The 15789-nt window shown below is 39.5% G+C and overlaps 1 long non-coding RNA gene across 2 annotated transcripts in view; it reads right to left on the reverse strand.

Moving 5' to 3' along the window:
* LOC133237391 (uncharacterized) overlaps positions 1-11851 on the reverse strand; it is a 32809-nt gene extending 20958 nt beyond the window's left edge. For both annotated transcript variants that reach the window (XR_009733172.1, XR_009733173.1), the window contains exon 1: positions 11665-11851. This is a non-coding gene — a long non-coding RNA (uncharacterized LOC133237391). The remainder of the gene's footprint in view (positions 1-11664) is intronic.
* Positions 11852-15789: the final 3938 nt, after the last annotated feature.

A 15789-nucleotide genomic window follows, 5' to 3' on the forward strand; every position in this document is an offset into this window, starting at 1 on the left:
CAACAAGAAAATTCAAGTATAAGCAAAAAACAAGTGACAATATTAATTTTAAATAAAGTAAAATAAAAATAAAAATTGTACAAAATAAGTCAAAGGGTCATTTTTAATTGATAAAAGATGCTATCTAAAAGAGAGATTTATATACCAATTAATAATATCAAAATAGATTTAAAAGTCATGAGAAACAAATTTGCACAAAACAGGGCACTTGAATACACATCAGTCACTCTTAATGCATCAGTTCAGTTCAGTTCAGTTGCTCAGTTATGTTCGACTCTTTGCGACCCCAAGAATCGCAGCACGCCAGGCCTGCCTGTCCATCACCAACTCCCAGAGCTTACCCAAACTCATGTCCATCGACTTGGTGATGCCATCCAGCCATCTCATCCTCTGTCATCCCCTTCTCCTCCTGCCCCCAATCACTCCCAGCACTAGGGCCTTTTCCAATGAGTTAACTCTTTGCATCAGGTGGCCAAAGTATTGGAGTTTCAGCTTCAGCATCAGTCCTTCTAATGAACACCCAGGACTGATCTCCTTTAGGATGGACTGGTTGGATCTCCTTGCAGTCCAAGGGACTCTCAAGAGTCTTCTCCAACACCACAGTTCAAAAGCATCCATTCTTTGGCACTCAGCTTTCTTCACAGTCCAACATAAAGTAGACTAATTGAAAGATTTTAATATAATAACTAATGAGGTTGCACTGATGTGTATTAAAAGAGTTCTTTTTTTGAAAAAAAATTATTGGGGTATAGTTGCTTTACAATGTCATGTTAGTTTCTGCCGTGCAGTGAAGCGAATCAGCATGTGTTTACCAATATCCTCTTTTTGGATTTCCTTCCTACTTAGGTCACCACAGAGCAAGTAGAGTTCCCTATCCTGTATAGTAGGTTCTCATTAGTTACCTATTTTATACATAGTAGTGTGTATATGCCCATCTCAATCTCCCAGTTTATCCCACCCCTTTTCCTCCCTTGCTGTCCATATGTTCTCTAAATCTGTGTTTCTTTCTGCTTTGCAAACAGGTTCATTTGTACCGTTTTTGTAGATTCCACAAAATCTATGTGTTAATATACAATATTTATTTTCCTGACTTACTTTACTCTGTATGAGTCTCTAGGTGCATCTATGTCTCCGCCAATGGCACAGTTTTGCTCCTCTTTATGGCTGAGTAATATTCTATTGCATATATGTACCTTTATCCACTCCTCTGTTGAAGGACATTTAGGTTACTTTCATGTCATGGCTATTGTAAATAGTGCTGCAATGAACATTGAGGTACATGTATCTTTTGGAATTATGGTTTTCATAAAAAATTTACTGGGTTTGAAAAGACATCATCAAAGCTATAATTATAAACTGCTTGTAAAAAGTATCTAAAACAAGAACAATGTTTATGAAAAGGTACAATTTTTAGCCAAAAAAAGATGCACAGTACTTTTATACTAACCTGTTGCTATATAATACCCATTGAAAGTAAATTTAAAAATCTCAAAGAAATGGATGGTTTTCTTGGAGAGATATACCTTTGCACATTGATTTATACAGAAGGGAAATAATTGAAAAAATACTCCTCAAATATTTCAGCTGATTTGAAAAATATACTATTTCAAACTTTGGAGAAATAAATAATTCTCTTGTACCAGAACACAGAAAAACAATGGAAAGTATTTAGCAAGAAAATTAACCTAAAACTACTAAAGCCAACAAAAATATTTGATAATATAGAAAAGATATACAGAAATCATAATTTTTTCTATAGTCTAAGTAAAACACATAGAAATTATTTTTGTAAGTAATTTTTTAAAAGAATACAAAACCACAAAAATAGTAATATATAAAGCAGTAAAAAATACAAAAATAAAGTAGCCAAATATAATATGTGTTGTACTCATATGAAGAAAGTAAAAAATCTTGGCCAAAGGGCATAAGTATAACCTAACAGATTCTCCAGGCAAGAATACTAGAGTGGGTTGCCATTTCCTTCTCCAGGGGATCTTGCCAACCCAGGGATTGAACCCAGGTCTCCCGCATGGCAGGCAGATGCTTTAACCTCTGAGCCACCAGGAAGATATTTCTAAATATAAGAAAACAAAATATTATAAATATGACAGCTCTGATTATTACATTCAATCTGAAGTGATTCTAGAATTCATCTGGAAAAATTAAAATTGCCAAGAATTTTTTTGGCTTTTATTGTAATTTTTGTGTGTATGTGATATCTTTGGTTTTGATATCAGGTGATGCTGGCCTTATAGAATTACAAAAGTAGTCCTTCTTCTGCAATTTTTGAAAAAGTTTAAGAAGGATCTATATTAAGTCTTCTCTAAATATTTGGTAGAATTCACCAAATATTTGTGTGAATCCCTCTGGTCCTGGACTTTTGTTTGTTGGGAATTTTTAAATTATAGACTCAAATCAACTGATAGTCTTATGGTAGTTCCCTTATATGTTGTTTCTTTCCCCTTACTGTTTTAATGTTCTGTTTTTATTTTTAATTTTTGCCATTCTGATTACAATGTGTCTTGATGTGTTCTTTGGGTTAATATATGGTACTCTGTGCTTCCTAGACTTGGGTGACTGTTTACTTTCTCAGGTTAGGGACGTTTTCAGCTACTCAGTTCAGCTCAAAACAGTTTCTCAGTCATGTCTTACTGTTTGCAACCCCATGAAGTGCAGCATGCCAGGCTTCCCTGTCCAACACCAACACCTGGAGATTACACAAACTCATGTCCTTTGAGTCGGTGATGCCATCCAACCATCTCATCCTCTGTCATCCCCTTCTCCTCTCACCTTCAATCTTTCCCAGCATTAGGGTCTTTTCAAATGAGTCAGTTCTTTGCATCAAGTGGCCAAAGTATTGGAGTTTTAGCTTCAGCATCAGTCCTTCCAGTGAATATTCAGGACTGATTTCCTTTAGGATGGACTGGTTGGATCTCCTTGCTGTTCAAGGGACTCTCAAGAGTCTTCTTCAATATCACAGATCAAAAGCATCAATTCTTCAGCTTTCAGTTTTCCTTATAGTCCAGTTCTCACATCCATACATGACTACTGGAGAAACCATAGCCTTGACTAGATGGACCTTTGTTGGCAAAGTAATCTCTCTGCTTTTTAATATGCTATCTAGGTTGGTCATAACTTTTCTTCCAAGAAGCAAGCATCTTTTAATTTCATGGCTGCAGTCACCATCTGCAGTGATTTTGAGCCCCCCAAAATAAAGTCTCTCACTGTTTCCATTGTCTCCCCATTTATTTGCCATGAAGTGATGGGACCAGATGCCATGATCTTAGTTTTCTGAATGTTGAGTTTTAAGCCAGCTTCTTCACTCTCCTCTTTCACTTTCATCAAGAGGCTCTTTAGTTCTTCTTTGCTCTGCCGTAAGGGTGGTGTCATCTGCATATCTGAGGTTATTGATATTTCTCCCAGCAATCTTGATTCCATCTTGTGCTTCATCCAGCCCAGCATTTCTCATGATGTACTCTGCATATAAGTTAAATAAGCAGGGTGACAATGTACAGCCTTGATGTACTCCTTTCCCTACTTTGAACCAGTCTGTCATTCCATGTCCATTACTAACTGTTCCTTCCTGACCTGCACACAGATTTCTCAGGAGACAAGTCATGTGGTCTGATATTCCCATCTCTTTAAGAATATTCCACAGTTTGTTGTGATCCACACAGTAAAAGGCTTTGTCATAGTCAATAAAGCAGAAGTAGATTTTTTCTAGAACTCTCTTGCTTTTTTGATGATCCAACAGATGTTGGCAATTTGACCTCTGGTTTCTCGGCCTTTTCTAAATCCAGTTTGAACATCTGGAATTTCACAGTTTATGTACTGTTCAAGCCTAGCTTGGAGAATTTTAAGCATTACTTTGCTAGCGTGTGAGGTGGGTGCAACTGTGCAGTAGTTTGAGCATTCTTTGGCATTGCCTTTCTTTGGGATTGGAATGAAAACTGACCTTTTCCAGTTCTGTGTCCACTGCTGAGTTTTCTAAATTTGCTGGCATATTGCATGCAGCACTTTGATAGCATCATCTTTTAGGATTGAAATAGCTCAACTGGAATTCCATCACCTAGCTTTGTTTGTAGTGATGCTTCCTAAGGCACATTTGACTTCACATTCCAGGATGTCTGGCTGTAGGTGAGTGATCACTCCATCGTGATTATTTGGGTCATGGAGATCTTTTTTGTATAGTCATTCTGTGTATTCTTGCCAACTCTTCTTAATATCTTCTGCTTCTGTTAGGTCCATACAATTTCTGTCCTTTATTGTGCCCATTTTTACATGAAATATTCCCTTGGTCATAGAAATCACACAGAATCACAGAAAACTAACCAATCTGATCACATGGACCACAGCCTTGTCTGACTCAATGAAACTATGAGCCATGCTGTGTAGGGCCACTGAAGACAGAGGGTCATGGTGGAGAGTTCTGACAAAACATGGTCCACTGGAGAAGAGAATGGCAAACCACTTCAGTATTCTTTCCTTGAGAACCCCATGAACAGTATGAAAAGGCAAGAATATAGGATACAGAAAGGTGAACTCCACACGTTGATAGGTGCCCATTATGCTACTGGAGATCAGTGGAGAAATAACTCCAGGAAGAAAGAAGAGACAGAGCCAGAGCAGAAACAAACCCATGTGTTGTGATTGTTGTGATGTGACTGGTGATGGAACTAAAGTCCAATGCTGTAAAGAGCAATATTGCATAGGAACCTGGAATGTTAGGTCCATGAATCAAGGCAAAACAGAAGTGGTCAAACAGGAGATGGCAAGAATGAACATTGACAGTTTAAGAATCAGTGAACTAAAATGGACTGGAATGGGTGAATGTAACTCAAATGACCATAATATCTACTACAGTGAGCAAGAATCCCTTAGAAGAAATGGAGTAGCCATCACAGTCAACAAAAGAGTCTGAAATGCAGTACTTGGATGCAATCTCAAAAATGACAGAATGATCTCTGTTCATTTCCAAGGCACACCATTCAATATCACAATAGTCCAAGTCTATCCCCGACCAGTAATGCTGAAGAAGCTGAAGTTGAATGGTTCTATGAAGACCTACAAGACCTTCTAGAACTAACACCCCAAAAAGATGTCCTTTTCATTATAGGGGACTGGAATGCAAAAAGTAGGAAGTCAAGCAATATCTGGAGTAACAGGCAAGTTTGAACTTGGAGTACAGAATGAAGCAGGGCAAAGGCTAATAGAGTTTTGCCAAGGGAATGCACTGGTCATAGCAAACACCCTCTTCCAACAACACAAGAGAAGACTCTACACAAGGACATCACCAGATGGTCAACACTGAAATCAGATTCATTATATTCTTTGCAGCCAAAGATGGAGAAGCTCTATATAGTCAGCAAAAACAAGACCGGGAGCTGACTGGCTCAGATCATGAAGTCTTTATTGCCAAATTCAGACTTAAATCGAAGGAAGTAGGAAAAATCACTAGACCATTCAGGTATGACCTAAATCAAATCCCTTATGCTTATACAGTAGAAGTGACAAATAGATTCAAGGGATTAGATCTGATAGAGTGCCTGAAGAACCATGAACAGAGGTTCATGACATTGTACAGGAGGCAATGATCAAGACCAATGCAAACTAGTACAGCCACTATGGAGAACAGTGTGGAGATTCCTTAAAAAACTGGAAATAGAACTGCCTTATGATCCAGCAATCCCACTGCTGGGCATACACACTGAGGAAACCAGAAGGGAAAGAGACACATGTACCCCAATGTTCATCGCAGCACTGTTTATAATAGCCAGGACATGGAAGCAACCTAGATGTCCATCACCAGATGAATGGATAAGAAAGCAGTGGTACATATACACAATGGAGTATTACTCAGCCATTAAAAAGAATACATTTGAATCAGTTCTAATGAGGTGGATGAAACTGGAGCCTATTATACAGAGTGAAGTAAGCCAGAAGGAAAAACATAAATACAGTATACTAACACATATATATGGAATTTAGAAAGATGGTAACAATAACCCGGTGTACGAGACAGCAAAAGAGACACTGATGTATAGAACAGTCTTATGGACTCTGTGGGAGAGGGAGAGGGTGGGAAGATTTGGGAGAATGACATTGAAATATGTAAAATATCATGTAAGAAACGAGTTGCCAGTCCAGGTTCGATGCACGATACTGGATGCTTGGGGCTAGTGCACTGGGACGACCCAGGGGGATGGTATGGGGAGGGAGGAGGGAGGAGGGTTCAGGATGGGGAACACATGTATACCTGTGGCGGATTCATTTTGATATTTGGCAAAACTAATACAATTATGTAAAGTTTAAAAATAAAATAAAATTTAAAAAAAAAGACCATCCCCAAGAAAAAGAAATGCATAAAAGCAAAATGGTTATCTGAGGAGGCCTTACACATAGCTGTGAAAAGAAGAGATGTGAAAGGCAAAGGAGAAAAGGAAAGATATAGCCATTTGAATGCAGAGTTCCAAAGAATAGCAAGGAGAGATAAGAAAGCCTTCCTCAGTGATCAGTGCAAAGAAATAGAGGAAAACAATAGAATGGGAAAGACTAGAGATCTCTTTCAACTACTGTATCTTCAAATATTTTTCTTAGGTCCTTTTGTTCTTTTAATTCTGGGGCCCCTAGAATGTGAATATTAGTGTGTTTACTGTTGTCTGAGAGGTCTCTTAAGTTGTACTTATTTCTTTTCATTCTTTTTTTTTTTTTTTCTGTTTAGACAGTGATTTCCATTGCTTTGTCTTCCAGCTCACCAATTGTTCTGAATCAGATAGTCTACTATGGATTCCCTCTAGTGTATTTTTCATTTCAGTTATTGTATTCTTCATCTCTGTTTGGTTGTCCTATTTTCCAACTCTTTGTTAAAAAGAATAACCTTTTTGGCTTCCCTGGTGGTCCAGTGGTTAAGAGTCCACCTTGCAATGCAGGGGACATCAGTCCAATTTCTGGTCTGGGAAGATCCCACATGCTGTGGAGCAACAGAGCCTGTGTTCCACAACTATTGATCCTGTGCTCCAGAGCCTGCAAGCTGCAACTATTGAAGGCCATGAACCCTAGGGCCTGTGCTGTGCAAGAAGAGAAACCACTCCAGTGAGAAGCTCAAGCACCAGACTAGAGAGTGGCCACCTCTCGCTGAAGCTAGAGAAAGCCTGCACACAACGAAGAAGACTCGGCACAGCCAAAAATAACTAACTAAATAAAAACAAAACTTTAAAATACAACTTCTCTGTGCATCCATTCTCCTCCCAAGTTCTTTGATCATCTTTGTGATCATTACTTTGAATTCTTTCTTTTATGTATGTGGTAGGTTAGGTGCATTTCTTGACCTTGACCTTATGTAGAAGACATCCTATGCCTCCCAGAAGTGAACTACCCTCTTGTCTCCCAAGCTAAATGCTTTAGGGATTCACCTTAACAAGACTGCATGGATCCTTCTGTTGTGATGGGATGATTACGTGGGCAATTTGGTTGGGTGCCAGGCCCTGCCTTATGTATATGCTGCTGGCTGCTGTTAATAAGGGCCTGGTCATGAAGTAGCCAGTTGCAGAACTGTAGGGGCTTCTTGGGCTGTACTGCTGGCCAATTGGTAGGCAGAGTTGAGGTTCTGAAGATTCTGGGGCTGTTGCAGGTGAAGCTAGATCCTAAGGCCAGTGCCAGACTACCGGCAGACAGAAATGGCTCTTGGAGTCCAACTACAGGGCCCAAGTATCCCAGAGCTTGTTTCAGATCATTGATGGGAGAGGAGAGAGTTCCTGGCACACTTGGCTATGGAGTCTGGGGTGTCCTGAAGATTACATTGGTCTGCTAGTGGGGATGGTCAGGGCCCAAGTGGTCCCAGAGTAGGGTCTGGCCTGCTTTTGGTGTGCTGGATCTGCAGGCTGAAGGACTGTAGTTTTCTTGCATCTGGTGTCTACCCTTTGGTAAGTGAGGTTAGTCTAGATGCTAGTGAAGACTTCCTAGAGGAAAGGGCCTGTTTCTGCCCACTGGTGGACACAGCATGTCTTGAAGAATGTGAAGAGGTGGCTGTGGGCTCAGAACGTCTTTAGGCAGCCTGTCTGCTGATGGGTGGGGCTATATCCCCATCCAGTTAATTGTTTGGCCTGATGTATCCCAGCACTGGTGCCTTCATGCTTTTGTTTGGGCCCAAGTCTTGGTGTTAATGAGCCAAGATGGCAGATACTAGCAGCAGTCTTCATGAAGTTGAATGTTCCCAAATATGTCTTACATCAGTGTCCATGTCCCCAGCATGAGCTGTAGCCTCCCACCTCTCCAGGAGACACTCTAAGACAAGCAGGTAGGACTGGTCCAGACTCCTATCAAATTACTACTCTTGCCCTGGGCCCTGCTTCATGTGAGATTTTGTGTGTGCCATTAAAAGGGAAATCTTCACTTCCCCCAGTCCTATGGGACTTCTGCAATTAAGCCCTACTGGCCTTCAAAGCCAAACGCTCTGCAGACTTATCCTGCTGGTGCCTGATCCCCTGGCTAGGGAGCCTGATATGGGGCTCAGAACTCTCATTTCTGTGGGAAAACCTCTGTAATATAATTGTTGTCCAGTCTTCATTACCCAGGGGGCATTGCATTTAATTATATTGTGAATCTGCCTCTTCTACCCATCTTGCTATGGTTCCTTCTTTATGTCTTTAGTTGTAGATTTTTTCTGTTAGATTCCAGTCTTTTTCATCAATGGTTGTCCTGCAGATAGTTGTGATTTTGGTGTGTGATGAGAGGAAGTGAGTTAAGTTTCTCTCTTTTCCACCATCGTGGCTGCTCCTACAGGCCTCTGTTCATGGTCATGGAAAGTTGAGAGGTTCTGAGAGGCTGTGTCTCCATGCTGCAGTCAGGGCTGTGGCTGCCCTGTTAGAAACTCCTCAACACTACTGCCAGGAATTATTAAAATTAACATTATGAGGGAATAATTGTAACAGTATGGTATTGATGTTAGACTTGACAGACTGGTAATTAGAACAGTATAAAAGACAAAACCAGAGACTAGCATAGATTAAAATTATGAGCAGTTAGATTTAGAAATATTGCTCATAGTTTCACTTGTTCATAAGTCCAAAGTGATTATGAGGGTAATGTTTAAGATGGTTGTCCCCAATATGTTCTCACCAAATTAGGTTGGGGTGTAGTCTTTCAGTGCCTTAAATCCAGGCACACTGTTCAGCTTCTTGCTGCTCCTCATGCATTGGCTCAGCCTTTTGGAAAGCTTATCAGTTTTGTGGAAGCTATAAAGCTTCCCAATGAAGGCAGCTCTCTTCTTGAAGATCTCTTCATGAGTCCTAAAGACCCTCAGCAGTTAAAATAATCTTACCTGCTATCTCACTGCTCACTTTGATGTGCTAATTTGAATACAAACAAAACAGTCTACATAAATGAAGCAGTTTATTTTTTCAATGTTATAAATTAAAGTAAAAAAGGTAGATATTTATTTAATCCCACAATTATTTCCCATTGTGGAATTAAAAGTAATAGGAGAAATCACAAATAACGATTGAAACATGAAAGAAGGCATGAGTAGTATACTTTCAACTGAAATTAACAGCATATACAATCACTTAATTAGCTTAGATAATAAGAAATTTTATTGTTTCATGAGTGGAATCCAGAGAGAGCACATTGCAGAACATTGACATAGTCCAGTAAGCCCAGCTCCTTTTCCTTATGATTAGTATATCTTCACCACCTTTGTTGGCTTCATCCTTCAAGAAACTCCTCTTGTGTTAGCAAGATGAATAGTGTAGTTCAACATTTCACATCTGTAAGCCCTCTTAGCTTGAATCCCCCAGAGAGCAAAGACTATTTGCTACCATTATATTAGAAAGCATAACTCAGGAGAAGCAGGAGTGAGGGAAAATTAAAGTGAGGCAACAATGGAGGGAGAGTCACTTGTCAAGTTAACTTCTGTCTGGTATCAAGCCTCACGGATGGCTTGACTTTATCATACGTTTGACCCACTACGAGGTTACAGAAACATTTAGATCTCAGGACTAGCCTTCCAGACAGAAGGAGAGAGAAGAACTCATCTGCCACTTCCCTCAAGAGTCAAAGGATTACCCAACATAGGGAAAATTCCTCTGAACTTCCAGGTTGTACACATGTGTTATTGAGCATGTCCCATGTCATCTATGCTTCAACACTAAGAGGGAAGACTTGGAGCATAAGGAAAATGAGATACCCACAGTGCAAAGCTGTCAGATTTGTAGCCATATGAGGTTGGTCAGAATGTGCATAGACATGGTTACCTTAGAGGATACTAATATAGGAATAACTGGCCTTTGCTCCAAGATTAGAATTAATAGAAGGACATGTCCTCAACTTGAAAAAGGGAATCTACAAATATATACCTAGTAAATATATAGCTGACATCACCCATTATCATCACTTTGACATTATGCTAGAGATTCTAGTCAGTGAAATATAGCAAGAAAAAAAATACATCTGAATTAGAAAGGATGATATAAAACTATCCTTATTTGTAGAAAATATAATCATTTGTGTAAAAATGTGATGATTTACACAAAATTATTAGAATCAATAAGTAAATTTAACAAAGTGGTAGAGTAAAAAGTCAATATACAAAAAGCAGTTGTATTTATGTACATAAGCAACAAACAGTCAGAAACTTAGGTTTAAAAAATAATGTCATTTATAATACCATCAAAATGGTTAAACACTTAGGAATAATCTGTTCCCCAAAAGTGTAAGACCAATACACAGAAAATTGCAAATCATTTCTATGAGAAAATAAAGGTCTAAATAAATGGAACAATATGCATTGTTAATATGCCAGAAGATTCAGTATTGTTAAGATATCAATTCTTTTCATATTCACTTCTAAATTCAATACAATTCCAATAAAAATACCAGCAGTCTTTTTTTTTGTAGGAATTGGCAAGAAGCTTCTAAAATGTCTAAGAAAATGCAAAGCACTTTGAAAAAGAAAATCATTGGCAGACTAATACCACCTGATTTCAATATTTATTTTAAATCTATATTAATCAAGACTATATGGTTTTGGTTTTAAGAGACACACAGGCCAACAGAATCAGATAGAGAATCACTTGTATATGGAAAACTTATTTTGGATAGAGATGCAAAGACAACTAAATGGAAAAAAAGATCATTTTTTCAATTATAGTACTGTGACAATTAGATTTACATATTTTTAAAAGGAAATAAACAAAAACATATCTTCAATCAACACTTTGGAATTTTGAACTAACATCAACACTTTGGAATTTCAAACTAACTACAAAAATTAAATCAATGGATCACAAATATAAAATCTATCAGAAACCTTTAGAGAGTTTTCAGAAACCACTGATGCCCACTACCGCACTCACTGGGCTGTTGACAAATATAAAACCTAAAATCACAAAACTTACAGAAGAAAATATAGGTGAAAACCATTAGAGAGTTTCAGTTTCAGCTCCTACATGTAAAGAACCTGGAATGAATCACTGTTTTTCTTAATGCAAGAAAAGCTAGACAAACTGAATATAAAGGGCTTTTCTTGAACCTATCAGAGACCTGGAAATTTCAGGGCAACTTGCCACCTCAGAATCTGGAAAGACAGTCATATCTCAAGTGTTATAGTAAGAACTGCTTTTCTGGTATAGGAAGCCATGAGACCCATAAATTAGTAAGCCTACTTACATGGTAATTTGGATGAACTGTTGAAGGCTGAGTGTGAACTGGTGTGGGAATAAAACACTCCCAAGGGCTCCAGTTATGGGGAAACCCTCACACTTTTATGATCTTTCCATCTAGGAATTCTACCAGGTTCCCATGGTAAAGCTCAGAAAATATTCTCTCATGGCTCCATCATTTCTCTCTTGCAGAACCTCCACATAACCCTAGGATTCTGCCTTCTTAAACCTGGAGATTCCTTGATATGAATGGATTCCCAGTCACTTTCTTTGCTGGGACAATCCTGTATAGTCACTTGTGAGAAGCCTTTACAGAGTTTTCAGAAACCACTGTTGCCCACTACAGCACTTCACTGGGCTGTTGTCCCAAAGAATTGCTCTTTTAAAGAACATAGGTTACTCCCAAAGTTAGCTCATCATCCAGAAACATTCTTCATTCCTTTCTCTTTGAAAAAGAAAAAAAAATTTATTCATTTATTTGGCTGTGCTGGGTCTAGTTGCATTATGGGAACTCTTAGTTGTGGCATGTGGGATCTTGTTCCCTGCCCAAGGAACCTGGGCCTCCTGCACTGAGAGAAGGGAGTCCTAGCCACTGGATCACCAGGAAAGTCCCTCATTCTCTTTTATCTTAAAATATTTTAGTCTACTTTGGTAACTGTGGCAGAAACAAGAAAAGCCTAAGCCATGACCTCTATGAACCAATAATGGAGGACTAGAGGAAATTTGGAATGGTTCTGTGGTGAATGGGTAGACAGACAACCTCAAAGTTTACATAGACATGCAACCCAAACTTAAATATAATCTTGAAAAAAGGGGTGGAAGGAATGTTAAACAGAATAAGGTTAAGTGTCTTCCACCAGCCCCAACAGGATGGGATTCACAACTGGAGTTAAATTAAGTTATGAAACAATAATGGTATTTATTTTGGGATATAAAATTGCAAACTGAGATTTACATTCCCTACGACATTCTTAGGATAAAACAATACTGTTGCTTACTTGGGGCTGGGGAGGTCTTAGCAATGGAGCATTGGGAGATCCCTAGATCAACTAGGATGTTTCTGGCATTAATGGGTAGTTGCAAAGTACACCAAAGAAAATGAGGTCACCTGATGCTGCTGCTACAGAAAAACATCAATGACTCAGGACAAAAGTAGCATTTCCAAATCCCTTCTTCCATATTTTCTGATAACTACTCTCCTTCCCCAATCTCTACTTCTGGTAAAAAAAATTTTATTATTATTATTGGTGACAAGAGGGTCTTAATTTTGTGAAAAATGTTTATTTTTGTGACAGTATTATATATCCTTTTGAGTCAAGTTTGAATCATTTCATGCCAGCAAGTATTACAGTCAGTAAAATTTCCCAAAGGGTCTATGAGACAGAGTAGGCTTCCTTTTTTTCTACATTGCATTGAGAATTGAGGGCATCTATGGCTACTGTAGAAAGTGCCCTGTCACTGCTGATAGGGGTATCTTCCAACTCATCAAGGACAGATCTGTGCCATTGCACAATCCAGGCTCATTTCTTCTTATATCAAGTGAATCTTCAGAACAGTTTCCTTGGACATGTGAGACATGTCAGAGTTTATAGGATACATACATATCCTGGAGACATCAGTCCTCCAAGTCGGGAGGGTATAAGTTAGAGGTTACTAGAAATTAAATATTTGGGTATGGCTACAATCTAAAGGTGAAAGAAAGAAAGAAAGGAAGAAAGAAAGAAAGAAAGAGAAGTTGCTAAGTCATGTCAGACTCTTTGTGACCCCATGGACTGTAGCCCGCCAGGCTCCTCCATCCATGGGATTTTCCGGGCAAGGGTACTGGAGTGGGTTGCCATTTCCTTCTCCAGGGGATCTTCCCAACCCAGGGATCGGATTGGGGTCTCCTGCATTGCAGGCAGACGCTTTACCATCTGAGCCACCAGGGAAGAGACATAAATTGTTGAAGATGATAGAAGAGGGAGCCACTGTTGGTAGACCAAGGCTGTCGTCTGAAGGTGGTATAAAAAAGGTAAAACAGAGTAGGCAACCAAAAGTAGTCTTATATCTTGCCTTGATCCCCTGCTTCCCATTCTGACAATGCCCACAGGCAAAAATTTACAGAATCTTTGGGCAGCTGTTCAGTGATGATTGCCACTAATTCATACTGGTCACTGATCCTGATCCAACTTATGTCCTACGTCTTGTAACTGTGTTATCATCTTTCCCTCTTATGTCTAAATCTCTGCTTTGATAACTTATCTGCAAGCTGGGGTCCTCTAGAACTGTAATCTAGTATGTTCCTAGAACTACCTGCCCTTGTCCCTGTATTCCAGCTGTTTGTTGTCATAGGCCCTGGACTAGTAAGTCTATCATGGGGCCTTCTAGATACAAATCCTTCCTACTAAAACATCTTTACTTTCATCTCCTCCCCCAATTTTCTGCTCCTAAGAATTGCCTAGAATTTGACTTAGAGTCTTTATTCTAGAGCTTTCCTGATTGCTTGGCCCCACAGTAAAGAAATGCCTTGTCACCATGCCTTGAAACATCCCTTCCTTTCCCTGCCAATCCTGCCTAGGGTGGAGTGTGGGAGCAACCAGACCTGGGGAGTTACCAAAGTATATAGATCAAATAAGGGCCAAGAATCAAAGTCATTTGGACAACTGAGAGATCAGGACACCACATTGTGTTAGATGGCAAAGCAAAGGCAAGGGAAATGAAGAATGAGCTATTTGACTGAAGAAGAAAATGGCAACACACTTCAGTATTCTTGAAGGAAAATCCCATGGACAGAGGAGCCTGGCAGGCTATAGTCCATAGCGTTGCAAAGAGTCAGACATGACTCAGTGACTGAGCGCACAGCAAAGCAAGGAGTGACTAAAAGTAGAGATTCCTCTTCCTTCAGGCCTCCTGTTGGATGATTTTATATTTTGAGCTCTGTTCCAAACAAGGCAGTTATGTGCTTTCTCTTAGGATGTGAGTTTGTGACTCAGTTTCCAGGGCAAAAGCTAACCCATAATTCTGAGGCAGAAACAGATGATTTACATAAGAAACTGACAAGCAGATTAAACTAGATGTGCTCTGTGATAAAAAAATACTGAAAAATATTACAGAAGAAGTATGCTTAAAGGTTATGAGCTCATGCTCTGTAGTAGAATGACTTGAATTCAAAGCTAGACTTAACAGTTACGAATACTGTAACTCTGAGCAAAGCTCTCAGGCTCAGTTTCTTTTTAGATGGAATAAAAATAATAATACAATCTGCCTCATAGTGTTCTTGTGAGAGTTGAATGAAGTAATGCATAAAAGCCCTTGGAAACAATCCTGGCACACTATTTATGTGCCAGTAAGTGTTGCCTTTCTTCTTGATAGAAAATAAGTCTGCAAGTCAAATGCGAGAGAATTTAGCCTGTGGAGAAACTGTCATCAATAGATAAAATGAGGATATTGTAGGTATGAGGCATTAGAGCAGTATGATTAAGACCCAGGTCTTATACTCACACCTTGGTTGTCTTACTAGCTGTGAGACACTGGCCTCGTAATGTAACCTCTCTGAATTTGACTTCCTAAACCTGCAACGAAGGTATACTTCAAGTAGATGTCGAGATAAAACATGTGAAATGCCTAAGCAATGCCTGGTTCTCAGTAATTGCCCCACTGCTACTGCTAAGTCACTTCAGTCGTGTCCGAGTCTGTGTGACCCCATAAACGGCAGCCCACCAGGCTCCCCCGACCCTGGGATTCTCCAGGCAATAACACTGGAGTGGGTTGCCATTTCCTTCTCCAGTGCATGAAACTGGAAAGTGAAAAGTGAAAAGTGAAAGTGAATTCGCTCACTCATGTCCAACTCTTAGCGACCCCATGGACTGTAGCCTACTAGGCTCCTCTGCCCATGGGATTTTCCAGGCAAGAGTACTGGAGTGGGGTGCCATCGCCTTCTCTGAATTGCCCCACTAAGAGGTAACAATTGTCCTTTCAATTTAAGTTAAATAAGCCAGGCACAGAAAGAGATACAGCATGATCCCACCTATATGTGGTATTTAAAAGAGTCAAATTCATAGAATCAAAGAGTGAAATGGTGGTTCCCAGAGACTCAAGGGAGGGGGAAGTGGGGAGTCAGTCATACAGTCTCAGTGAAGCAAGATGAATAAAC

Source organism: Bos javanicus, chromosome 24 (genome assembly GCF_032452875.1).
Source record: "Bos javanicus breed banteng chromosome 24, ARS-OSU_banteng_1.0, whole genome shotgun sequence".
Lineage (NCBI taxonomy): Eukaryota > Metazoa > Chordata > Mammalia > Artiodactyla > Bovidae > Bos > Bos javanicus.